Below are 27,740 nucleotides of genomic sequence, written 5' to 3' on the forward strand. Positions count from 1 at the left end.
ATCATTTGCTCTTTTAGATGGGCTTGTTCTTGCAAAAAGCGTTGGTGTTTCACACATTCATGTTGAAGGGGATTCTCTTATAGTCGTGAATGCTTGTAAAGAAAGATCATGTCAAAACTGGAAAATCCATTATGTGCTTTATAAGGCTTGGGTGTTACTAGATAAGTTTGAATCATTCAGTATTTCACACACTTATAGGGAAGGGAACAGTCTAGCAGATTGCTTAGCGAAAATGAGGTGCGATAAGAAAGAAGTGGCTATTTCAAATGATAGGGCCCAGTTAGTCAAATTCCCAGATATAGAAGAGATTGTAGCTAATGAAACTTTAATTAGACCAGAATGAAGGGATACTAGTTCACAGATAAGACCAAGATTAATGTGGGTTCATACGGTCCGAGGGGGAGAAATGTCACAGGGTACACCAGTCTACTTTAAATTAGTCGGATGCAACATTTACAATGGGCGGGTGGAGCAAATATAATAGATGAGTTGATAACAAACATGGGAGTTAGTAAGCAAAAATAATGGTAGTACATGGAATGATTGATATTTCACATTAGCAAAATCTCTATATGGTTTCGAAAACATGATGGACAAGGTGATAACTGCCTATTGTGGGGATTAGCTATTGACTCCCAAAAGAAAGAGGATGACATAAATCATAATATATCAAAAGAAAACAATGATGATGTAATAACTCAGGCGTCATTCCTAATTAATGTGTAAATATTTTAAGCCTCAACATTGGAATTCGGCGGCGTATGTGAAGGATTTTCAAAACCTGGAGAAGGACATATCTTAACATCATCGAGACACGTTTTTTTCCTAATCTTTTTTTTGTATGCTTTTACAGGTTGGCGACGGTCCGCATATATCTATACTTAAATAGCCTTAATTGTACCTGATATAATCGTTTGATGCTCAAATATGTGGTGCCTTACGGAAGCTAGGGATGCAATTAATCTCATCTTTACTCAGAAAATGTGCGAAGGGGCCCTTTATATCTTTTCCAAAGCCGCATTGTTTTCATTACAGTATTGTTTCGGCTTCCAAAGGGCTGCGATTTAGGGCGATGCATTCAACTCAGTGGAGGAGGAAGGGGAAATTCGTCTTAGAAGGGCATCTCTACAGGGCTTGTCACCGCGTTCACATGGAATACCAGCCAAGGAACTACCGTATCTCTCTGCCTATCAATGATTGGGAGCTTCCTTTATCTGATCAGATTAGTGATGAAAATCCGAGTCAAATGTTCAAGACACATTGTGTTCAGTTCAGAAAAAGAATAAAGAGGATTATCGGTGATGAAATTTTGTACCCCAAAGCACGCGGGGTAATATTTCCATCGCAAGTTATTTCTACTTTTCTCTCAAATTCCTTTGATCTGTTTCAATCCTTCCATTCACTGCAAATAATTGCGGAGAAGGTTATCAAAGAAGTGTTCATCCAGGAGAATAGACTCCTCTCGCTGGTCCAAGCTTATGATTTGTGGCAAGGTCAGGGTCGGATTGGTGCCCTCTTCCCACGCTACTTCCTGCTCAATGTGTGTATATCTCAGTGTATGATGCAATAAAGAACACCTTGGAGATGTATAATTCATGGTACTTGATTCATGCCTTGGACAAACATTTTGCAGTGCTTGGTGAAGACATCGCAGGCAACATTCGTAGGAGGGTAAATGCTATTGGCTCTGCTTGATCATCAACATGAGAAACCTCTTCTAGTTTCCCCACCGGCATAGGGTAATCCAGTTGCTCCTTGGGGGAATATCCCAGACAATGTCGGTTCATCTCTTCAGCGTTTGCAGGTGAGGATACCAAATTTGAACATCCTGGTCCCTCTTCAAAATGCTCCAGTTGAGCATCGGGATATGTAGGGAGAAAATGAAATTCAAGGGGGGATGAAACGGAAGAATGAAAATGTAATTATCTTAAGTTTTGTCAAATATTTTGTAAAGAGGGCTTCATAGTCACATAATATGGTAAATTTGGCTTCTGAAAATGGGTAGTTAGTATAGGAGAATATAAAGGGATGGTCTGATGCATGTATGCATCTGGTTGATGTATTTTCATGACACACAAACACACACACATATAAACATTACATTTTGCCTCCACTTTAGTGATCATATAAAAAAGCACTTTAGTGATCATATAAAAAAGACAGATGTTAGCTTTAAGTATATGAAGAAAAAAGAATAACAAAATCATACCAAGATATGAAGGGGAAGCAAAATCTTTTATCCATGCGGAGTTGCCCGTAGGGACGAGGCTTGAGTCGAGCATTCATGAGATGATGTTGAGTTGTGATCCCAAACATGTTAGCTGCAGACAAACATGTTAGATGAAAAGTGAAAATTTGGATAAAATGATTAAACATTTCTTATGAGATAGCGATCACTAAGATAATAAGATAATGTCAATATGGGTAGCAAGTTGTGTTATGCTAGATAGCCATACAATAGGGTAGCACATGAAATTGTGTTGTAGATAACCATATAAAGATACGATACAAATTAATTTAGATTAAATACATTGGTTTGACCCCATGTAGGGCAATTAACAAGATAGCTATATGCAGACATATATTAAAAAGGAACGTGATAATAATTATTTGAGATAAAAATGATAATTATGATAATGTAGATATGATAGCCTCCCCTTAGAATGAGGTGTGTTAAACAGAAAGGAACATGAGTCATTCTAAGGAGAAGAGACACTGTGGCATGCTAACATAGTGAGAAGTCTCCATGGAATTCTACCTTGCAAGAGATAGCACATGATACCCACAACATCAACAAAAACATAGAGAGGGGGATTCGATTATTAGGCGTTGGAAGAATTCTTGTATATGAGTTACTCATCATGATCCTAAATTTTTTGGATTTGAAGAAGAGCGTATGAAAAGAAAAACAAAATGAAAATGTAGGTCAACATGGAAGAGAACCCGAATGATCCCAACACTTGGCATCATCCCCGAATGGTAAAAATCAAGGTACAACAAAAATAAGAATGATGATACAAATAAAGGAAGCGTATGACAATATCATCCCTATATCAGATCATCATCCTCCCAATATTGTTCTTAAGAGGAAGGAGGATAAGCTTGGAGGGGGATGATTAGCAAATCAACACTAGGCATCTCACTAGCGGCAAGAGCTAACGACGAGGCTGCATCAACATTCTCATCCGACAATTCCTGAAAGGCAATCTAGTCAACTATCTCGTAAAGATCGTCGACAACATTGGGATCTCCTCTAGAGAATCAAACATACACTTCTCAGAAGAAGTGGGTGATTGCTCTAAAGGCTAAGAAATAGGAGCAACATTGCCAACCTTTGGAAGAGGGGTGATGACAAACTTTAGAGAAGGTGAAGCCTCCTCAACAATAAGCACAAAAGCAAACAAAGAGGTCATAAGATTTTACTTCCTACGATGAAACTCGGGAACATGGCCCTACTCAAACTTACACTTAGGTGGCAAAGGTGAAGCCTTCCTATCCACCATGATAAGATTGAGGACACTGGGAAACTTGTGATGCAAAAACAACGAAGAAGCGAGAGGAACAAACAATGCTACACTAGACACCAATTGTGTATGCAACATGTATATAGGTTGCAAGAACAAAGGGATATCAATAAGAGAGGTGATAGGCAATGACTCCAAGGAGGGAGTAATGGACACCTGCACCTGCTTAGGGTGAGGCTCATTAACAACACTTATGATTATGAAAAGCAAAACAAAAGAGGTGGCAAGAGCTAAGGAAGCAAAAGCGGAGACCAAAGACTCACTCTCAACCTTCAAAGTAGCTTCACGTTCCGTAGGCATTTTATTTTGATTATGCTTATGCTCACGCACAAGCTGGTTTCATCCAAGAAGAGAAGCACGAGAGGATGCCAATATATATCATATTTAATTATTATGTCAATTATTATTAAATTATTATATTATAATTAATATAAATCATTATCATATTATACTATAATTAACACTAGATTACTATTATATACAATTATATTAAAATATATTTTCATTATTATTTTTTTTATATTTCTATATTACTCTTTACAAAAGCAAAAAAATCTTTTAAGACTAAATTATTATATTTTTATTAAACTCCTTACAAAAGAAAAAAAAAATCTAAAAAAGGTAAATTATTATAATATTATAATATCATATTATATTTTTATTATTTGTTTTTATTACTATAAATGACCAAGGGGAGGAGCACCAATTACCATTCATGTTCCAATAACCATTCACTTCTTGCACACCCAACCCCCCAATTACTAACTTTATAAAAACAAAAAAAATAATAGCTAAAAGCCCATTTATAAATTTCACTCATTTTTAAACTTTTTTGGTGTATAATTGACTCATTTGTGCATCTTTATTGGTACCCATAGTGGAGGACTAGGGACATTTGTACATAAGTACTGACAATTTTTAGTGCACGGTTATTAAGACATCTTTAGGACATCAATTTGTAGATACTCGAAACCAGCTCTAATGACTATTGATGCTTTCCTAATTAATTATTTTTTTTATTAATTTGTTGGAAATTCGCTGTGAATTTTTTACTTCTCAATCCTAAAACGAAGAGCCGCTGCAGCAACGTATAGTGAACACAAAAAAATAAAATTAAACTTCAAAATATGAACAACAACACCACTTGTCACCAACGGGCCACTGATCTGCAAAGATTGGATATAGGAAATATATTAGAACTTAAATATGTTTACTGTTTGCCACAGTAAAACTAACGTGTCCTCTAATCGACCCTAGCGCATGGCAACCTTGATCTAAAGCGAACTTCTGCAAGATCAGAGGCCCTAAAATTTAGGTTTAATCAACAAACTATGATCATCCACCAAGGGCTTTATCCTGCTCTTTCAAGCTACTCTCCTTTTTTAATCACCATGATCTGTATTAGAGAATCTACGATCCGGCATTGCCAATTCCTTTTTCAATACCGATGAAACTGAAACATCAGGCATGACCGTTTTTCTCTATCTCTAATCGAGTGACTGAAGTTATTGTGCTAGATATCCAATACAGGGAATGCATGGGCAACGGCATTTCATGTTATAACAAGGCGCAGGAGTTTTGTTTTTGCCATAGAGTGCGGCTCAACTTGGTTGGATTATGGGAGCAAATTTTTTTCCTGACTTTGCTGGTGTGACAACATATACTTCTCTTTCTACTTGTAGACTGTTATAGATCACCTACAAATATTCAGATTCAATGAAGAACATTTTAGGTATTTTTCAACTAATCATCTTGCATTACGTTAGTCATTTGGTTTAACAGTTCGGTTATAGTTTAGGTTTAATTACAAACCTTGATTTAATGTTAAGTTGCTTTACTTGGTTGCATAATTGGTTAACTGTTTTCTTTTATTACTAGGTGGTAGGAAAGTTTTATATGAAAAAGAAATTCGCAACCATGAAAAAACATTTTTACAAAGAGAAAATATACAAACGTGTGAGATTTTGTCAAGACGAGTTCAATGAAAAATACAAAATAGAAAAACAAAATATAGGACAAGAATAAACTGTATTCTCATCAATAGATAAATGATCAATTGTTGTTACATACAATGAATATGAACCTGCTTATATAGGCAAGGCTATATGGATGTGTGAGCACACAAACATGACATGTGGCTCAATAAGAAACAAGGGTAGGTAGGAGAAACAATATAATATTCCACATGAGGTGGACCACCTCCCAAATGTGGAATGTAACAACAAGATAAGACCATAAAAGGTGGAAATTCTCCTACACACATTATCTCAATGTGGCACAAACACCCAAGTGTCTCATACCCAAACTACCATGAAATGCATTATCCTAAGTAAACTTAAGTAAGGTGTAATAATATCCAACATGAATAAATAATTACACCAACACGCCCCCTTAAGTGCAACTTAGGGGAATGCACTTAAGTCTACAATGCAACTAAGCAATGCAAGATGGGTCCCGACCTAAGTCACAAGGTTCGAATTCGAATTCGAAATCGACGGCCATGAAATTCGACAAGGGAAAAATTCGAAAAAAGAAATCGGATAAAAATCGCCTTATATAATTTTGTTTATTTTTTAAATATATGTATACTTCTGGTAGGAGAAGATGCGATGGCAGCGGCTCAGCTAGGAGAAAATGTGACGGCAGCTCAGCTAGGAGAAAATGCGACGGCAGCTGGAGAAAATCCAACGGCCACGATGACCTTTGAAGCCACGAAAGTGAATACCCGAGTGCGACCCAGCAGTTGTGGAGAATACCAGTGAATCGTGACCCAGCAGTTGCAGATACAAAGCATACCCGCGACAACGCTTTATAGAGAATCCGCCGAAAATCTTTAAAAAAAACCCTAAATGCTTTTCGGAAACCCTAGAAAAACGTTTTTAAAATTTTAACTTTAATAAAAAAAAATGACGTCATGGCGATCCGATTTTTTGGTCGAATTTCAACGAATTTTTCATATTAGTTTGAAATTTGATAAAAATCAGCCCTCATCTTTGAAAATCGCCGATTTCTGTGACTTAGGTCCCGACTATGAGACCATGTTAGGTACCTATGTACAAATGCAAATGCATGCAAACCAATGCAATGAAATCTCTCATAAAGCGGGGAAAGAGAGAAAAACCCAATGGGAAAAAACCCTCCCCCAAAAGAGAGATGAAAACTATAAAAGAGAACTCTCATAGAAGTATGTGAAGGACAAAACCCCATGTGAGGAAAAAGTCCCCCCCATATGAGAGAAGAAGAGAAGCGAGGTAGCCCCCCTTCAATGTAGAATCTGCACCAATGGTAGAAGCTCAAAGATGAATGAAGAAACTACTCCATGAACGTCGAATAACGTTCCTCCCCTTGGGAAGAAACAAAACCAAAGGTGTATCCATAAAGTCTCTCCAATCATGAAGGGAAGATGTAGGAAAAAAACTCATGATGAATGAAGTCTCTGAAAACTGCTCAAGTGTCCCCATGTTGATGCTGAAAGATACCCCCTCCAAAGGTGGTGAACTGCTCCACACTGCTGAGAAAGGCACTCCAAGATCTAGTGGAGAAGAATGTAGAACAAGTCCCAAAGACTCACATGTCTCCTCTAAGGATAAAGAGACCTCCTCCAACTGTTGTACATAAGAATCCACAATCATGTGAACCTCAATAGAATGATCATGTAGAGAATGAACAAGAGGGTCAGAGTGTTCCCTCGCAACAATCGAAGAAGGATCATCTTCATCAAAGAGAAGATGAATATCATCAATGATGTCTCCCAAATCTGCAATGTAGGACTCCACAAACAAACCTGCAATGTCTGTCAAGTACTCATCCCATGAAACTGAAGCTAGAAGACAAGATATATCCTGGTGCACTGAATCACAACAAGGCAAAACTGTCGCACTATCTGCATCATCAGGTGCAATAGGTGTTGTGATCTCAATAGGAGGAGATGAAATGCAAGGCTCAAGAACAGGGTCAAATGTGAGAATCCCCAAGTTCAAGTACCTAAAGTTCTCCTCAAAATCTGAATCATCATGTGAAGAATCATCATATGTGAAATCATCCTCATCAACAAAATGTGAAAAGGAATATAACCGAGATGCATGATCAACCACCCCAATCGCAATGATAGCTCTAGTCTCCAAGTCTCTAATGAAAACTGACTCAGGTGTGAACTCCACAATTTGTTTTGTTGCCCCACGTGTGATTTGATAGATGGAAAGGAGATTGTTTGTCAAGTGGGTTACACATAACACATCATTGAAGGAGTTATCCCCAATGGCAATAGTTCTTTTCCCAATCACATCCATTTATGTATGATTCCCCATCAAAATCTGCGGCATGGTGCAAGGCTCAAATGTAGAAAACATAGACTGCAAAGATGCCATATGATGAGAAGCCTTGAATCTAGAAGCCATCTCCTTGAATCATGACTTGTAGTAGCACAAAGAGATTTTCCTTTTCTTGTCCCAAAAGAGTGTGTCTTCCCACTTGTAGAGGCCATGAATGCTTGCCCTTTCCCTTTTGAATGTGAGGAAGTGGAAGTTGATGAATCCTCCTTCTTGTAGGCATTAAGCAAATCAATGTTGTGCTTTTTGAAGATGTGTGTGAGCTCATCAATCTTCTTAGAATGGCAACGACGTTCCTCATGACCAACCTTTTTACAATAGGCACAAGTAGGTCTCTACTTCTTTGGTGAATTGTCCTTCTTGGAAGAGGATGAATCTCCTTGTTGTGGAGAAGGTGTTGCTTTGTCCTTAGGCTTTGATTGCCATTTCTTCTTGTTTGAGTTGTCTTTTCCTTGATTTCCTTTGTTCTTTTGATTTGCCACTAATGCTTGAGACTTAGAAGTCTTAAGAATGCCCATGCTTATCAACTTAGTTTGTTCCATCGTCAACATTTCGACGAAAACATCAAATGTAGTCATTGTGTAGCTTGAATCTATTGTCATCCTATGGGTTTGGAAACTTGAAACATATGTTGCATATTCTTGTGGAAGCTTGCCCATCAAATTGAAGATCAATTGAGCATCCTTCTTATCAATGCCACAATCCTTGAGTTGTGCCCTCAACTCTTTTGCCTTAGTGACATAATCTTGTATTGTATCAAAGTTCTTGGGATCCAACATGGTGAGATCACTATCAATCTGATATCCCCTAATCTCATCAACTTGACCATACTAGTCTTGAAACTTTTGCCAAGCATCCTTAATTAAGGTACATTTTTCAATATGAAAGATGAGATCCTTTGATACATACTTTCCTAAGGTACCAATTGCCATGATGTTTTTAGTGAGCCAATCCAAGTGTGCAATAGGATCAACCTTAAGATCAGCGGGAGCAACAATAGTTCTATCAATATAATGAGTTAGTTTGTTTTCCATAAGTTTACTCCATGCATCAATTTTCCAAGAAGCATAACTATGAGGAGTTAAGAGAGAAAACTTAGGAGAACCCATAACAACAAATTGAAAGAACAAAAGAGCACAAAATCACAAGAGACACCCCCCCAAATTCACTCAATCAAAGTAGCCCCCCCCAAAATGATGATTTTGACATTTTATATGTAGTGCGTGTACAATAGGCCACTTGCAAAAAATGGCAAGGTGGAATTCTGATTTTGTTTTACAATTGCCCCAATAGGCTGAGAACTACAATGCAAAAGACCAACAAGATAGATCTATGCAATACAAGTGCCAAATTGGCAAAAAAAGACCATATGATGAAAGTAGAATTTCTACTCAAAATCACTGCAAATTGATAGTAGATTATGAAATTAGAGGAAAAATCATGCGCTTTAAAAAAAACGGCACTTGAAAAGGAGTTTGTAAGAGCCCAAACAGAATCCCAGAAGTTGCAGAAACGGGGATTGGACAGGTAGTCACCCAAAACCGAGATTTCTGAAATATCTGTCCATCAAAATCAGAAAATAACACCACCACATGAAAGTACACGAAATTCTACCCCAAATCAAAAAAAATTGCACTAGAAAAAGAGGTTTTGAGCCTGAGATATTGTTGTTTGAAAATTGCCTATCAGACTGAAAATGCAAATGGAGAGGGGCAAAAATTCTCCACATATGCTGACGTCAGCAACATAAAATGTTCTCTAACCAGAAGAATATACTTTTTTCCAAATAAAAAAATATCTTTACTTTTCAAAAGTTTGTTTAAAAAGTTTTTATTGAAAAAAACTTCAAAAAAAATATAAGTGGGGGGGCCATGTGGGGCCTCCTCACCCCACACTCCACTACCTACGTAGGGTTTGCAAATAAAGAGATTTCAGCTAATGAAAAAAAATATAGCTACCACCAATCACGAGGAGAGGTCCCCAAATCTGAAGTCAACACCTCCAGATTGCGTTAAGCCAAATTCACGTGAGCTTTGTATCATGAGTGACCAATATTGTGTATTGAGCATCAACTTTAATAAACATGTCACATAACTGTCATGGCCAGGATCAAGGTAGAGGACGATGTAATGAGCATTGCAATTCTGATCATGATATGTTGATGCCAATCAAGAAAGGAGACTGATCCATACAGGAAAACCCGAACAATGGAAGACGGTTGGTCAAGAGGTGAAACACAGATCTCGCACAGTTGATAGCTCTGCTGGAGATGTGAAACCCCCCAACTCACATAAAGCTATAGGTCAATGAGTATGCCAAATCACATACAAATGAACGATCCCTGCCAAGTACTAATAGAGTATTGTGATCAAAGAAACTCCCAGATCTAGATCAGCCACTTGAAATATCCGATCCAATGAATGCGCAAGTTCGATACAATAATCGGAACCCCTTGCGAGCTTGCAAACAATGTATGGGCAACAAAAGACAACTACTTATCCAATAATAATTTTGCCCAAACAATTTTTTTCACTCAGATCCAAATTAAAAATATAATGCAGAAAATGAAATATGATTGAAAACAAATTCTGCAAATTGTTGTTGGAGGGGATCTAATGACTTTTTGACTAAAAAAAATTTGCTACAAAAACAAATTTACCCAGAATATAGGCATATTTATAGTCAAAATTCATGGAAATGGCCACTCGGACGCGATGGTGAGGTCGGATCTGGTCTAAGACGCCTCTAGAAGATGCTGCTCCTCAGATCTGCCTCTTGACGTCCTTCAAAATCTTTTCAAAGACGAATCAATGATGCTCTAATGGCTCTGATACCATGTGAGATTTTGCCAAGATCAAGAGCTCAATGAAAAGTACAAAATAGAGAGACAAAATATAGGACAAGAATAAATTGTATTCTCATCAATAGATAAATGATCAATTGTTGTTGTTACATACAATGAATATGAGCCTGCTTATATAGGCAAGGCTATATGGATATGTGAGCACACAAACATGACATGCGGCTCAATAAGAAACAAGGGTAGGTAAGGATAAGTAGGGGTAGGTAGGAGAAACAATATAATATTCACATGAGGTGGATCACCCACCGAATGTGGAATGTAACAACAAGATAAGACCGTAAAAGGTGGAAATTCTCCTACACACACTATCCCAATGTGGCACAAACACTCAAGTGTCTCATACCCAAACTACTGTGAAATGCATTATCCTAAGTAAACTTAAGTAAGGTGTAATAATATCCCACATGAATAAATAATTACACCAACAAAACGAGTATTTACAATGCACAATAAAAATACACATCACCACACAAACATACTATCGAGATAACAAAATCATCTCAGCAAATATTAAATTTTAAAAGGAATTATGTTGAATTATCTCATGAACAAATATTACAATACATTTGCATAGTCTCACTCTTCACTATAAGTTAATATACAAACAAGTATTTACAATGCACAATAAAAATACACATCACCACACAAACATACTATCAAGATGACAGAATCATCTCAGCAAATATTAAATTTTAAAAAGAATTATGTTGAATTATTTCATGATCAAATATTACAATACATTTGCATAATCTTAACTCTTCACGATAAGTTTTCATCATTATGAAATTTATTAATTGTAGTTCATATAATTAAAATATAATTAAAATAACATAAAATTGCATATTCCGTCTACACTTTCTCTATTTAACCGACCTCAGCCACCAAACTAAGGATGACCTGAGCCAACAAATTAATGGTGATGATCTCAATAACTACTCATATCTTTTTGAGAGACAAGTTTGTACCAAATCACTAGTGTGATACTACAAAAGTCATACATCTCTAAACCAGGAACTTACAAAATCATGTCTACCTCATTTATTCTTGACTTTTGGTATATGAACTTACAAAATCATGTCTACCTCATTTACTCCTCACTTTTGCTATTAAATTTTCTCTTTTAATATTAAGTTTCTCAATATTAAATAATATTAATATTATACAAGGTGAGCAACACATATTTTCTCAACAATATTATTCTAAGATTGGTTAGTTTGCTATGGAAAATATTATGCTGAGATTGGTTAGTATGCTAATCTCATGCTGTCAACGAAAGGGTTCCAATTAGGGACCGCCTAAGCCTTGCAGTCTGTACACATTCTCTAAAATTAAATGACACTATTTCGATGGGAGATCATGAAGATTAGATTCAAAAAATATCATGGTATACAGCTATCAGACAACATGCCCTTTAAAAAAATTAAAAACTAAACACACTTGTATCCATTTTCAACACAAAGCTTGTTGCCAATCACACCCCATACAAGAATATTTTTTTTGCTTCCAGGTACACAACAGTCATGCAACCTCCACATTCACCTTTACCACTGTCAAATGCCTTAACAGCAACAACACCATTTTCTTCATACTTTTTCTGACTGTGTTCACAGTGTTTGCCACATATGGGTAAAAGATTAAATGCAGAAAGTAAATGCACAGGACATAATGGAAATATATTACAGAACCAGTCTCTGTATTAATTCAACAGTCCATGTACATCAAGTGCTAATAACATCACACCCAGATGATGCTACTTCGAAGGAAAGGTATGCAATATATAATACCCGAAGGGGTGCGACCAACCGTCGTGTCCAACTGCCCTTCGGGAAGACTAACTAATTGCCGTAACCCATAATTACTGACGACAACATAACATAATACAACAACATAACATAATGATTATTCCCGACAACATCATCCCCCCCAAAAAAAGAAGTCGTCTCCGGACGACTTAATACAAAATAGAGATGATGTTCATACATTAAACAGAATCAAGGTGTATAAGAAGAAGGGGGCATCCCTGCAGGAAGTAGTTGCATCGCCGATGAAGAAGATGCAGGAATTGCTGACGCTAGTCAAGCCCGAAACTCATACACCTGCTGCGTCCTCGTCTGAAAACCCTTTTCTGCTACCATCCAATGCTCAAGTGCGGATGTCACCATTATTGCTTCCGCAAGGAGTTCTTTTTTCCTTGACATCACAGTCCTCCTGTGCCTAAATCAAACTTGTCTGCAAAACACACTTTTCAGCCTCCACCAACTGCTACTCAAATGATACTGTCTCCCTAGCCAAATTGTCCTCGATAGCCACCCACGCTGCCCTCTCGGCATCCAACACCTGGGTACGCTGAGCTGAGTCTCACGCTACTATTGCCTCCAACTTGGTGGTCAGCTCCTCCCGAGCCCTCTGTGCATCCACCAAGGCAACCTCACGTCCAGTCGAGACATACTCCGAGTTCCTCAAAGCGTACCATTCATGCCTGGTAGTGGCCACAACCCTCTGGCAAAAAGACTAGGAGACGCCTCAAATCCTCCATCACACTCCCCAAAGGCTGATAATTGAACTGAATAACTCCCTCGTGTCGTACGACTTCGCGTTCTTGCAATGCCTTTGTTTGTTCGCAACCTCCAAATCCATCTCCCTCTACGGCTTATGGCTTCCCCGCCAATGCTTAGATTCAGGCTTCTTTCTCATAGTACGAAACAACCCCCCACCAATGCTTAGATTCAGGCTTCTTTCTCACAGTACGAAACAACCCCAACACTTACCGTGACTTCTCTGATGCCTTCGCCCAACTCAAAAGTGTATTGTAGCTCAAAAATAAACTGGGGGTTTGGGGGCAATGTCCCTAGCGGGGTCTGGGGGCAGCGCCCCAGGTGCGCTGCCAACACCAATTTACCACCTTCAAAACCACACAAAAGTCCATGGCGCACATCACAATCTCCTCCAGGCGGGTTTGCTATGCCAGCGATGCCTGTGCAAACAACCGGGGGAGGAGGTTCATCAACCGATTCACTGCGGGGCTAACTTCCAGTGCGGTCCACACGGCACTTGTTGGGACTTCAGCCTCCGTGGCCTCTCTTCGGATGTAGGTCTTGATGGCCGCTTGAAGCAGGATTGAGAATTCCCTCGTTGCAGTGTCCTCTTCGTCATAGAGTTCCGTTTGTGCGTCGTCGGCCTCTGGGTTATCTCACCGACAGTTAGGCCCATCGTGTCTATATGCCATCCGCTCCTTCCTTTCTTGAGTATGTCTAGGCAACGGCGCCAGATGTTTGCCACATATGGGTAAACGATTAAATGTAGAAAGTAAATGCACAAAACATAATGGAAATATATTAAAGAACCAGTCTCTGTATTAATTCAACAGTCCATGTACATCAAGTGCTTATAACATCACACCCAGATACGACTATCATGATGCTACTTCGAAGGAAAGCTATGCAATATTTAATATCCAAAGAGGTGCGACCAACTGTCGTGTCCAACTGCCCTTTGGGAAGGCTAACTGACTGCTGTAACCCATAATTACCGACGACAACATAACATAATACAACAACATAACATAATGATTATTCCTGACAACACACAGCAATAATGTTTATGCTACTACATTTCACAGATTCGGTGTCTCTTTTATTATTTTTGTTAAGTTTTCTTCTGTTCTGACTAATAGTAGCACCTTAGCACAATCTCCAGGCAGCAGCTTTCCCTCCCAGCAGTTTCCTTTTCATCATTCTTTTTATCTAAATGACTGTCCACACTACTCTCGTCCCTCTATTTTTCTTTAATATGCCTGCATATCTATCCAACAGACGATTTTACTTGGCCTCCTTGAGCGCTGGCAAGCTGCCTGAATGTTGACAAAGTTTCCCCTTCTTACCAAAAAGGATTCAATTCATAAAACATTCTGTTTTTCCCTCTATTATTGAAGATGCTCTTCTCATTATTTGCTGGTGTTGTCGCCTGCCAAAATGCAAGGGAAACTGGAGTACAATTGAGGGGGATAGAATGGTATTCATAGGATCACAAACATGATGTCAATGACTCCCTGGAATCGTGGGAAAACTGTTAGAATAAGTCAATACTGAATTTCTTTCATAATAGATGTGTCAATAAGGAACTGTGGATATGTCATCAGTCTCAGTTTGCTGTCATTAGTCTCCAGTTAGTTGCCAACAGTTCCTGTTTGGTGTCAATCATATCTAGTTTTCTGTCAGACTCTTACCAATTTAATAGGAAGATTGTTTAGTTCGTTGTATCTATAAATATGTAAATCTGTTAATGAATAAAGCATTGAGTGAGTGTTTCAGCTGATCCAAATTCTGTTTTGGTATTAGAACTTGGCTAGGAGCCCCAAGCACCTGCAGTGTGGCTTAATGTTGGAGTACCATGTCTGTGGTGCTTGCTTTAGCCCATAAAGATCTCTCCTCAGCCTATGCACTTTGTTTTCTTGCCTTGGAACTTCATAACCAGGTGACTGCACTAATTTCAAAAACGTTTGACTTCACATCCTTCTGATACACCTTCCACTTGTGTTCGGCTGCTTTTGCTAAGACTACCCGCATGGCTTCCATCTTTGCAACTGGAGCATATGTCTCATCATATTCTCTTCCAAGCTGTTGTTTATATCCCTTAACAACCAGCTTTGCTTTATGCCTTTCCATCCTTCCTTTGGCATTACTTTTGGTCTTATAGACCCACTTCACACCAATAACTTGCTTACTTGGAGGCAAATCAGTTAGTTCCCATGTTCTGTTTCTCTCTATTGAATCTATTACCTCATTCATGGTCTCACATCATTTCTCTTCTTTCATAGCTTCTTCAAAATAAATTGGATCACTATGAGAAAATAATGCAAATTTTCCATCTAATTCTTCATACTTTTCATTTTGATAAATATCTTTAAGATTTTTGTCTTTCTTAGCGTAAGGGAGGAAAGAGTGGGGTTTGAACTCTTGCTACTACCGCGTCTTTGTTGTTCAGAAAGTCTGTGGAGTTGTTTAGGTCTCTGGAGATATTTGAAGGATTGCATAACTGGACTCTGTAGTTATTTGTTTGGCTCTCTGTTTGCATCCGGAGCTCTTTGGAGCTGACTGTTGAGCTCCATGCCTGCTGTAACATCACCTTGCTTCTTTTCATGCCCTTCATCTTCACCATCCATGTGCCCTCTAATTGAAATACTCGAAGAGTTGTCTACTGTGCCATACCAAAAGTCATTCTGAATGAACTCAACATCCCTACTAATCACTATTTGCTTACTGATAGGGTTATACAATCTATATGCTTTGGACTCTTCACTACAGCCCTTGAAGATGCACTTCTCACCTTTGTCATCCAATTTTTGTCTTTTCTCTTTTGGCACAAATGCATATGCCACACACTAGAACACTCTCAAGTGCTCAATTATCCATTTACATTTTGTCCATGACTCTTGTGGATTCTTGATACGAACAGCGTTTGTGGGACTTCTATTTATTAAATATACTGTTGTTGCTACAACCTCACCCCAATGTTAATTTGGGATTCCCTTGGCTTTTAACATACTTATTTTATCTCCATGAATGTCCTATTCTTCCTCTCAACTACCCCATTTTGATGCAGAATATAGTTGGTTGTCAACTCTTTCTTGATGCTATGATGGTTGCAAAAATTTACAAATTCATAGGAGGGATAATCTCCCCCTCTATATGACGTTAGGACCTTGTTGAAGTGCCCACTTTCCTTTTCAGCCTGAGCCTTAAACATCTTGAACTTCTCAAAGGCTTCGGACTTGTGCTTCCAAAAATAGACTCCTGTCTTCCAACTGTAGTCATCTACAAAAGTCATTAAATATTGACTCTTCCCTATTGACAAATTTTGCATAGGGCCACACAAAGTAGTATGTACTAGCTCCAATGGTGCTTTTGTCCTCCTAGAATTCCTTGATTGACATGGCTGCCTATGTTGCTCACCTAAAATGCAGGCTTCACATTTACCATCAAGTGCTACAATTGTTAGTAAATCTCTAACCACACCTTTCTTGGACAAAAGACTCAAACTAGAATAGCCTAAATGTGCATACCTTAGATGCCAAAGTCTGGAAGGGTCTTGAATGATAGTCTTGAAGATCGATTGCTGCTGTACTACTATAAATTTCTCATGCTTGGGAAGAGCAGCTGCAAACTGAGTTGATGAGCAAGTCTGTATCCTTAAATGGAACATTTGGTTCTTTGTCATTGGGATTGTTGCTACCACGTTCTTACTCCCATTCTTGTCACAGATGATGCACTCACCTTTCTCCATAAGCACTTTGTAACACCTTTGGGCCAGCTGTCCAACACTTTAAGAGGTTGTGCTTTACACTTGGGGTACAATAGACATTCTCTATCTCTTTTTTGTCACCATGCTCGGTGCAGATCATGACTGATCATTTGCCCCCAGTTGGAAGTACTTTATTGTTCCCCATTTTAATTTCAGGTTTGACATTCTTGTCACTGAAGGAGATGTTGGAAATAAGTCGTTGTTGAAGTGCTTTACCAACTGAGTTATTGACTTCTCTTTGGCCAGCCCATCATTGGTTTGGGTGTGGCTTATTTCCAATGAAAACAAGATAACTGCCTAAGAAAGATTTTAAGTCAAACTCTAGAGTATTAATTTACATTTTTTTTGGTTTGTTTGTTGGTGAGGATTGCTAGTCAACTAAGGATTCTCTTGCATCAGATACCCCAACTAGGAATGTTGTGAGCTTAGTACTTACATAGGTTGAGTAGTAGAACTACTCTATTGGCTGGCTGATATGATCGTTCCTTTCCACCATTGTCAAGTACTTCTACGTGACTACTTTTGTCTTCTTCCTTCCTAGCTTACCCCTCTATCATAAACTCGTTCATATGGATTTAACAACCCACTAGTTGGTGTCCACTTCATTATGACTATCATCCTCTTTTGCCATTCTTTTGAAGTAAATTTTTCACCTATATTTGTCTATTCCCAATGAACATCTTTTTCCTCTTGCACATCTTGCATGCTGATGGTCTCATCATATCTTAGGACTTCCAAATGAATTCCCATGACCTCCATTACTAAACTTAGAAGAACATCCATGGCCTCCTCTGCTTCTACTTTCATTGCAATACAAATAACAACTCTGCTTCTGCTGAAACGAAATCTCCTCAGTGTATTTCAATCTTCATAATTTCATCAAAAAAATCACCCGACTCACTGTCGAAGGCTTCTTCTGCTTGGTCAAACACCACTGCTATACCTGGACTATCATGTTCTTTCTTCTCATTTTCTGTAACCATGCCATCTTCTTCAAGAGTACTTACAACCTCTTCCTGCTCATCTTCAGCAGCATTTACACTCTCATTTCTCACTGCTGCAGTATGAGAAAATTCTGACCTTCCTCTATTTCCTATTTCCCGAATGCTTCCTCCAATAACCTCTTTATTTCACATCTTCTCTTCCAATAGAAAATTCTTTTCACCTTAACCCACTTCTCTGTCATATATGGGACCCTCGTAGGCCACCATTACTACTTCCAAATCTGCTTCTCTCATAATCTTCTCTTCATTCTTGTCCAAGGAAATACAACTCTTCTCTTCTATCTGCTTCATCCTCTTCATTCTCTTCACACGGGAGAACATCTTCCCCTTTTAAAGTTAAGACATTCCAAAATTGCTCATAGCCATTTTCTTGTTCACAAGGCTGCTCCCAACCAGCATCTTCTTCATTGTGGTCATCTAAACCTTCCCCTTCCTTAGGGTCTGATATTAAAACATCTTTTATCTTCCTCCAATCACAGATCTGTTTCTGATGCTAGCTACCTTTCCATGGTAATATCCCTTTCTAGAATGTCTATAGTAGCTTGTATAGAACCACTTCTCTTCTTTTTTCTTCTTGCCTTACCTTCCACTAGAACTTGTGTTACCCTTACTCTAGCTTTTAACTCAGCCACTTGGGCTATTTGTTTTTTATGTATCTCTTGTATACTTTCACACACTTATCCTGCTGTTGCAATCTTCCTATTGAAATCCTATACAAGATATCTTTCTTTCTCTCTTGATCATTCTTGACCTTTTCTCACTCCTTGTTCTCTACCCACCTATACAAAATAGAGATCATCTCTTTATATCCTCTATCCATTGTCCTCTTAATGAAGAATACAAGCTGGCCTCTATTTGGACCTTAAATTCTCTAACCAACTTTCTTGATGGAGAAATCTCTGCACATACAATACCTTCTACCCATCTTTCTTGCTGGAAGATGTCTTCTTTCACGTAACCTCTAATTTCCCTTCACCACCTTTCACTAGTGGAGAAACAACTTTCTTTCTTTATCCTCTACCCACTCACAGTAGTGGAGAACAATTGGGCATCCTTCATTTCTTGGCTTATTGTTGTAGTCTCTTTTGTTTTTTTCTCCACTTTTACCATTTTTTCTCTTCCTCTCTTCCTATCCAAGAGTTGAAACTCACTCTGATACCATCTGATGCAGTCAAGGACACGGTTCCAATTAAGGACTGCATAATCCTTGCAGCCTAAATAAATTTTCTCAAAATAAATAACACTTTATTTGATTATCTAGGTAATTGCAAACACTAGAATATGAACTGATTGCCTCTATTTCCATGAGAGGTCATGAAGGATAGAATAAGAAAACATCATGGTATACAGATCAGACAACATGCCCTTAAAAATAAAATTAAATTAAAAAAACAAATGCACCAGTATCTATCCGCAACACAAAACTTTGTGCCAATCACACCACATACACGAATATATTTTATGCTTCTTGCTATACAGCAGTCATGCAGCCTCTACAGTCACCTTTACCACTGTCAAATGTCTTAACAACAGCAGCACCACTTTTTCATACTTTTTCTATGTTTCTCATGATAATAGTGTTTATGTTACTGCCACACTTCACAGTTTGGGTTTCCCTTCTAGTATTTTTATTTTGTTTTCAGCTCCCTCCGTTTTCTTCTGCTCTCATGAATCGCAGCACCTTAGCACAATCTCCAGGCAGAAACTTTCCTTCCTAGCAGACTCCACTCGTCATTTTGTTTAAATGGCTGCTATGCATTCCACTACGTCCCTCTATTTCTTTATACCATGCATAATACTCCAACAAATTGGTTTTACTTCACCTTCTTAAGTGCTGCCGAGTTGGCTGCATGTCAACAAAGCTTCCCCTTCATCCCAAAAATGATTCAATTCATAAAACATTCTATGTTTCCCTCTATTAACTGAAGATACTCTTATTATTAACCGTCGTTGTCTCCCCTCAAAATGCAGGAGAAACTAGAGAACAGTTAAGGGGGAATAAAATGGGGTTCCTAGAATCTCAAACATGATGTGAATGCCCCCTTGGAATCATGGGAAAACAAGATAACCACCTGAGAAATATTTATAGACAAAGTCCAGAGCATTTATTTGCTCCTTTGATTTGTTTTTTGTTGATGAGGATTGCTAGTCAAGCAAGGATATTTCCTGCATCATAATCTCTATGGAACCATGGTTGGATACACACTTCAGCTATCATCATGATGTATGTAAAGAATAAAATCTTATAGACTATTTTTTTTATATATCATTTCTATTTGTTCTCTTGGCATGGCAATCGAAGTACTTAAATGTTGAACTACATCTAGGCAGTAAGACATGTAGGATAGTTTCACAAAGACTCTTTGAGCTCAACAAGGTGACTCTCACATTGTTTTACTTTTAATCTATCTTAAAACCTAGCAACCAGTTTTGTCTACAGGCTTTTGAATATTGAATTGATGTGTAAACTTAAGAGCTGCACACAATTTCCAGACTTAACAGAAATCATGTAGGTCAATCAATGAGTTTTTTCCTCACCACAGAAAGGATGGCACATTCACTGTTAGCATGGAAAAAGCATGTGTAATTAGTAAATTACAGAGAACAGGCAGCTGGCTTCTATCCATACTTAAAAGTTAGTTGCATTCATCTAGTTTTTACAGTTCAATATTTTCCTTCTATTTTGTATCTAATAATGGACTTATGTTTGTACATGTTTATTTTTGTGCTTTTCTTGTAGCCATGAATTTCTGTGGTGGTGCATGGCTAGACTCTCCACCATGTCTCTCATATGTAGGGTGCTCTGGCCCTTGTTTTTTCTTCTCTATTTATCTTCATTCAATTGCAAATGAGTGTATTACATGGAAATTTAAAGTATGTGTGTTTTGTGCAGAAAATGAGCTATTCCAGCTTTACTGCAGAAAATGAGAATTGTGTCTTGGATTTAGTTTCTGTGGACTTAAATTTAGCTGTTGATTTAATTTTTATGTTAATTGTTGTTTAAAATGAGGTGATTTGTGGCTTACACGTTAGTGTCCAATCTTGCTGGACATTATCTAAAGCAGCTTATTGGTAGCTCAAGTAATTTAGATTGTTTAAATTTAAATGTTAGCCCTCCAACTTGGTAGCTCAAGTAGTTTAGGTTGTTTAGAACTAGGCCTAACCCTGGGTAACCGAATAATATCCTAAATTTCATACACAAATATTATGATAAACAGACTGACAATATAAAAATATTTATTCATATTAAGAAGTTTGGATTGTTTAATATCAGGCTAAACTCAAATAACTGGGTGGTGAGTAGTTTGATTGTGTATTCAGGTTTAACTTCAGGTAACTTATTTATATCCAAAATTTTATTTCCAACTATGGTGGACTGATTATATAAAACAGCTTATTAGTGGGAAGTTGTTTGGATCCATTAAAATTGGGCATAAGCCTGTGTAACTTGGTAGTAAGCTGTTTAAAATGTTCAAAAACAAATCTAACCACCCCAAGTAACTTTTTACTACCCAAAGCTGCTTTTTAAAATTACATTACAGATATTATGGACTGATAATCGAAAGTTTATTGTCAGTGACAGTTGGGTTGTTTACAATCAGGCATAAAACCATGTAACTTAGTAGTTTTGGTTTGTCTAACATCAGGCCTAATGCAGTGTAACGTGGTAGGACGAAGTTTGGGTAGTTTCACCAGCAGTGGACAGTTTCGGACCATACAATTCCAATCAGAATTACTTTATTTCATTAAGTAATGCACTACCCTCTGTGCAACTTGTCCGTGAGTAGTTTGATTGTTCAAAATCCTCTATATCCTTATGTAGCATGGTATTGAGTATCTTGGGTTTTACGAAATGGGGCAGACTATCAAATGGGTTACCCAAGATAACTGGCCTGTTTCACTTGGTGATGATCTAGATCAATGCCTTTCCCTGGTTTAGAAGTATTTCAGTTCATTAAAAATCAGGTACCTGGTTTGACTTGGTAGTGAGAAAGTCAAGCTATCCAAAAACAGATATACCTACATTTGACATGATAGTGAGATGGTTAAGTCACAATATCAGAAAGTTTGGCAATGCGGAGATTGGGTCATCCAATTTCAGGCACAATCCAGTGTCATTGGGCAATACTGAGTTTCCTTTACTCTCCCATAATGAGCAGCTACCCACACCACAATAACAATCAGCCACTTCTAATGCACGAAAGTTTCACTTGGATTGCCCAAAATCAGGCATAACTAAGTGTAAATTTGCAATGAGAAGTTTGTGTTTTCCAGAATTGAGCATTACCTGGTCCACAGTGTGCCAGTGATTAGATTTTCTCATCCAAGATCAGGGACAACCCAGTCTGGTTCGGCATTGCTGACACACTTGGACCAGGTTTGGACAACACAATACCAACAAGCCATGTGGTTTGGCTAATTCACATAAGAGTACCAGTGTACTTAAGCTATTGCAATCCATTTTTGCAGCCTTTGGACTAGAGCTGCAGCGCAATCCTTGTTGAAATTGCTTTTTAATGCTATCAATTGAAGATATTAGATAAATTCGAATATTTCTGATTATGAGTATTGTCAGTTTATGTAGTCATCACCTGATGAATACACCATTTCCATTGTTTTACAACTAATGCAGCCTTTGGGTGTCCCAATAACACCAGTGCCTTCCTGATCATGCTCTTATCAAACTCTTCTCAATCTTCACAGTTTCCATATTACAAGAATGAGTTGAAATGTGTCCAAGTAAGATTTGTATTTATCAAACAAATTTCTACCTGTTCTCTTTTTGTTGTTCCATCTCACATTCAAGTAAATTAGGAGGAAAGTAACCTAGAAAGTAGAAACTCTTTGAAAGGAGACTTATTTTTATAAAAACTATTGACTACTGTAGTGCATTAGTGTTGAATATTTATTTAATTTTTATGATTTATCCAGTTCTTTGGCTACTTCCACTTATAACCCATTAGTTGATTTACTGATTTTTAAAAAATAGAAAGCTGCTGATCACCTTAATTTCTAATCCCTATCACAACATGGTCCAAAATATATTCAAGAACCTTGCATCCCTGTTTGAAATAATGGAACCAAAGGCTTCAGACTTTCGGTATTATATCATCATTCTCTGCCATTCTATACAAAATATTGATGGTTTCCTTCAAAGTACGGAAGAAGTCTAACATCCCTATAAAAAAGGAAACTACAATTGCATCACAGATCATTCCTCTAATATAGCAAGGAACAAAACTAACATCACAACAAACAAATTTTGGAAAAGCAATCTGAACTTCTAGCTAAAATTCAAGTTGTGGCAGCCCTAGAAAAGCGTAATCCCACTGGCATTTGATAATTTTGACAATAAGGAGGTGACTTACAACTTTGTCAGTTATTTGTAAAGCTTTTATATAGTTCATCTTCTTCTAAAGTTAAAAATTTAAAATTGTTTGCTGATCACTGTTGCGATACTGTAAATTCTTCACGGAAATGAAAATTGCCGTGAATTTTAGTGTTCAGATAATCTTTGTGTCAGTATGTGTTACTTATTCCAGTTAATTTTGTTGTATGAAAGTGGTTGATTGTACTTTATCTTCCTTACATTTAATACTCTTTCTTGAATTTTTCTGTCCAGAAACAAAAATGTAGATGCTTTGTCTCTGAGATGAATAATTTATAAGAATAAGAAATTTGGTTGCATTGGTAAAGAGATTGAGGTTGTTGACAATACTTTTAATGTTGATATTTCAAGTGGTAATTGTGTTAATGCATTTGAGTCAATAGCCCAATTGGCAAGTAGCAATGACTCTACAGAAAAACTGTTTTTAAATTTAGTTCAAAATCATTACTGGTATGTTTTTTTTCAACCTTTGTCCAATAATTATAGTATTTTGATATTAACCTTTTTATCACACTGCAAATCGGCTTTCTTAGTTGTCATGTAGATTGCACCTCCATTGTTTATGTTCTTTATTACTATTTACTATTTACTTGTTTAGACAAATATTTGTGTGCTCTGCCCCAAAATAATTTCTACAATCCTTTTGTCATGACTTGATTTAAGATTTACTGTAGTAGGTCATTACTGAAGGCATTCCTTATTTGTGATCGAATGTTGTCTACAAATCGATTTTATTGTATGTGCACAAAACAAAACTCCAAAACAAATATGAACAAGAAATTTTTGATTGTTTGTACTTGAAGAGTGGTCAAGATGACGAGAGGAAAGCTCTATGTGTTAATAAAGCCTCAGTACAAGATCTCTTTCTCCTGCCTTTTACAATGCAGCTGGACTTTTATAATTGGTAAATGAAAAGTAATTGTGTTTACTCTTTAGTGATAGCCGTCAAGGATTACAGAAAGCAATATCTTTGTTGAATTTTCTCAATTTTCCAGAATGTATTGAAAGTAGATTTAAAAGGGTCCCCAAGTGAGTGTAATGGAGAGAAACAAAATGAGATTGCTCTCAAATTGAAAATCCAGTAATTCACATTACACACAAATTAAATACATAGAATTGGCTTTATAAATCTATTATTCTTAGTACAAAACCAGTCACATGAATATTATTCCCAAAACCAACTTTTTTTACAAATTAACAATAGCATGTTAATCTTTTAATCAAAAAATGTCGAGCACTAATTTCTAACACCCCCCTTAGTGCTGATATAAAGTAACACCAAAAAGTAGTACAAATATTCTTCGTCACTTTGATGCTTAATTTCTCCATCACTTGCAATGTTTTCCTTTTCTTCTATTATCATAGCGTTGTCTTGTAACTTTCCATAGAGGAGATGCCGTGCTTTTTGTTTGCAATTCAGTAACATGTCCTATCTTTTTACAATAAAAACATGTGCAACTTGCATGCTTGAACTTGGTCACATGCTTTTAAGTTTTTGTAAGAGGTTGTGGTCTTGTTTCGTGCAACTAATACAACTTCTTCTGAAACATGTTTGTTTCTTTCATCAAGCAATGTGGATATCATACTTGCTAGACGTGGATTGATTTTGCTTAAAGTGAATACCTTGTGAGACATACTGTTTGAAAGTATGGCTTTTGCATCATGTTTCTCTATTTCTTTATTTATACCAGCCAATTGATTTATCAATGAGCGAAACTTGCTGATATGAGACAGTATATCTTTACCTTGTTCCATTTTCAATCCATACAACTTTTGTTTTATAGTTATTTCTGCACAATCAGCTTTTGATCCAAACAAAGTAATTAATGATTCCCATATTTCTTTATAAGATTTTTGAAAATCTACATGATGTAAGTAGGGTTTAGATAAACCGAGACCAATGAAAGCCTGGCTGTCTTATCTTTTACCTTCCATTTTTGAAGTTCATCTGCATCTGTTGGCTTTGTCACAGTACCATCAACAATGTCCCAGAGATCTTTTTCAATTAATATCAATTGTATCTGAATTTGCCAGCTATTAAAATCATTTCCGTCAAACTTTTCATAAAGACTTAGTTTATGCATTTTGTATTCAATGTATGTTGGCTCCAACCAAAAATACACTTAAAAAAATAACTTCATATCTCCTTTTTAATCTTGTAAATATTAACAGAAACGGTAAAAATATTTCATACCAATAATGTAAATTCTGATATATTTTAACTGTTGGAAAAAATATTGGAATAACTTGTTTGCTGTTCCAATCCTTACACCATCCAAAATTGTAAATTCAGTTAAAATCAGTGTGAGAAACACTCAGCCAATACTGAGAGGGGGGCAGGGGGGTCAGTATTGGAAATTTTGCCAACCTAAAAAACTCATGAAAACACTTAGCATTGATGCATAGCAATGATGGCAAACATAAAAATGAGAACACACAGATTTCTCGTGGAAAACCCTTTCGGGTAAAAAACCACGGCACAAATTGTAAATGATGTTCAATCTACATTCAATTTGCAAGTTATATTCTAGTTGATATTATCTTGTTCTATGTATTACTGATTTAAAATATAAATCTGACTATCTTCTTTTGTATGGCAGGTGAGAGGAGCATTTATTAAGTTCGATCCCCTTTCTCACAAATGCCATTTGATATATATAGCAAGCTGGTACGATCAAGCAATGCCTTGACCGGTCATGTCTTTTAGACATGGCCAATCAAGACATTACTTGATCGTGCCCCTTCTCTAATCATAATAATAATACATGGTGTTTATTTACCAACCGATACCAATCGGTGTATGCTTACATTAACACCCGATAACAACCGGTGTATGCTTATCGGTGTATGCTTGTCTTAACACCCGATAACAATCGGTGTATGTTTATTCTGAAAAACGATATTAATCAGTGTATCACCTGATATCAATCGGTGCAAACATATGTTAACATCGATACTAATCGATGTTTGGTTGATCCGATAATTGTTGGTTTATCATTAAATAAGTTAACCGATATAAATTGGATTGCAATGGTTAACCCGATTTAATAATCGGTGAACACAAATAATGTAACCGATATTAAATCGGGATTCTATGATATAGAATGATAATCGACAGTTAAGCATTTTGATCGAACTAATTAGATTGAGCATATACAAATGAAGAATGGTTTATCAAATGAAGGCTTGAAATTATTCAATCATAATTATCGATAGGATAAATGATTGAATGAGAGACTTCATTTATCTCTCATTCAATCTTTTATCTTACCGAAGCTATCATGCATTAACACAAATGAGCTCTTATAAATTCCAAACAAATGGGCACCAACCCAGACTACAATAGTGAGCTTCAGCTCACAAAGGGCACCAACCCTTTCAATGATTCAACCTGTCAAGACCAAATCACCAACTTCAGTCTCACCAAAACACTGATAATTGAAATTGATGAAGTTTGCTCAAAAGAGCTGGTACCTCTACATGCACAGTCCGATCACTTCAAGTCAGCCACTATCAATCCCATTTAGCAGTAAATCAAAGATTCAGTCACAAAATCAGAACTGAACTTCTTCCCACATGTATCACGTCCAGCAATTTTTTTTTTTAATGCCCCTGTAATCTGTATATTTAAAAGAAAAAAAAATTAACACCACCATATTATTTTCTGCATATGAATCGCCTATCTTCATTCATACCACGCACACAGTGAAGAATATTACAGTTCATTTTTAACGTCCCTGCAGCCTTGTTCACCCAGAATAGTAACCATGGACTTGGTCAACAACACTACCTTTTTACAGCGAATCAAATTTCAATAACATCCAAAAAAAAAAAACTCGACCCCATCCACACATAGCGACTCCCAGCAAGCAACGATGATATTATTAATCTGCCGCCTGACAAATAAGATTAACACGATGCCAAAAAAACAAAGGGAAGTCGATACCAACTGAAATTCTCTATACTCTCCACGCACAGCAGAAGGGATAATAGTCGATTTCATTAAGGAATCGAAGAGAATTTTTAAAACGTTTCCCATGCATAATAAAAGAAAAAACTGCGGTTTTATTCCTGGCGGCACCAGAAGGATATGATTCCACACAAAATTAATTTCACCCCACTCGGAAACATAATAACCAGCAGGTCCGACTCACCACTAACGAGCCTATGTTTTCTAAACATTAAAAGCCCACACAAAAATGTTTCGAATCATTTATTTCCCATCATCGTGCTCTATCTAAGGGAATCGAACCAAAAAGAGACGGCTACAGAAAATGTTCTGTTGGCACGGTATAAGGAATCAAATTAATTGAAGTTGCATATAATAGATAT

The 27,740-nt window shown here is 37.1% G+C and overlaps 1 long non-coding RNA gene across 1 annotated transcript; it reads left to right on the forward strand.

The window, feature by feature from the left end:
- The first annotated feature begins 616 nt into the window (after positions 1-616).
- Positions 617-27,133, forward strand: LOC131857264 (uncharacterized). Its single transcript, XR_009358634.1, has 3 exons — positions 617-1,804; positions 20,760-20,812; positions 26,009-27,133. It is a non-coding gene; the product is annotated as an uncharacterized LOC131857264 (long non-coding RNA).
- The last annotated feature ends 607 nt before the right edge of the window (positions 27,134-27,740 follow it).

This window comes from Cryptomeria japonica, chromosome 8 (genome assembly GCF_030272615.1).
Source record: "Cryptomeria japonica chromosome 8, Sugi_1.0, whole genome shotgun sequence".
Taxonomy (NCBI): Eukaryota; Viridiplantae; Streptophyta; class Pinopsida; order Cupressales; family Cupressaceae; genus Cryptomeria; species Cryptomeria japonica.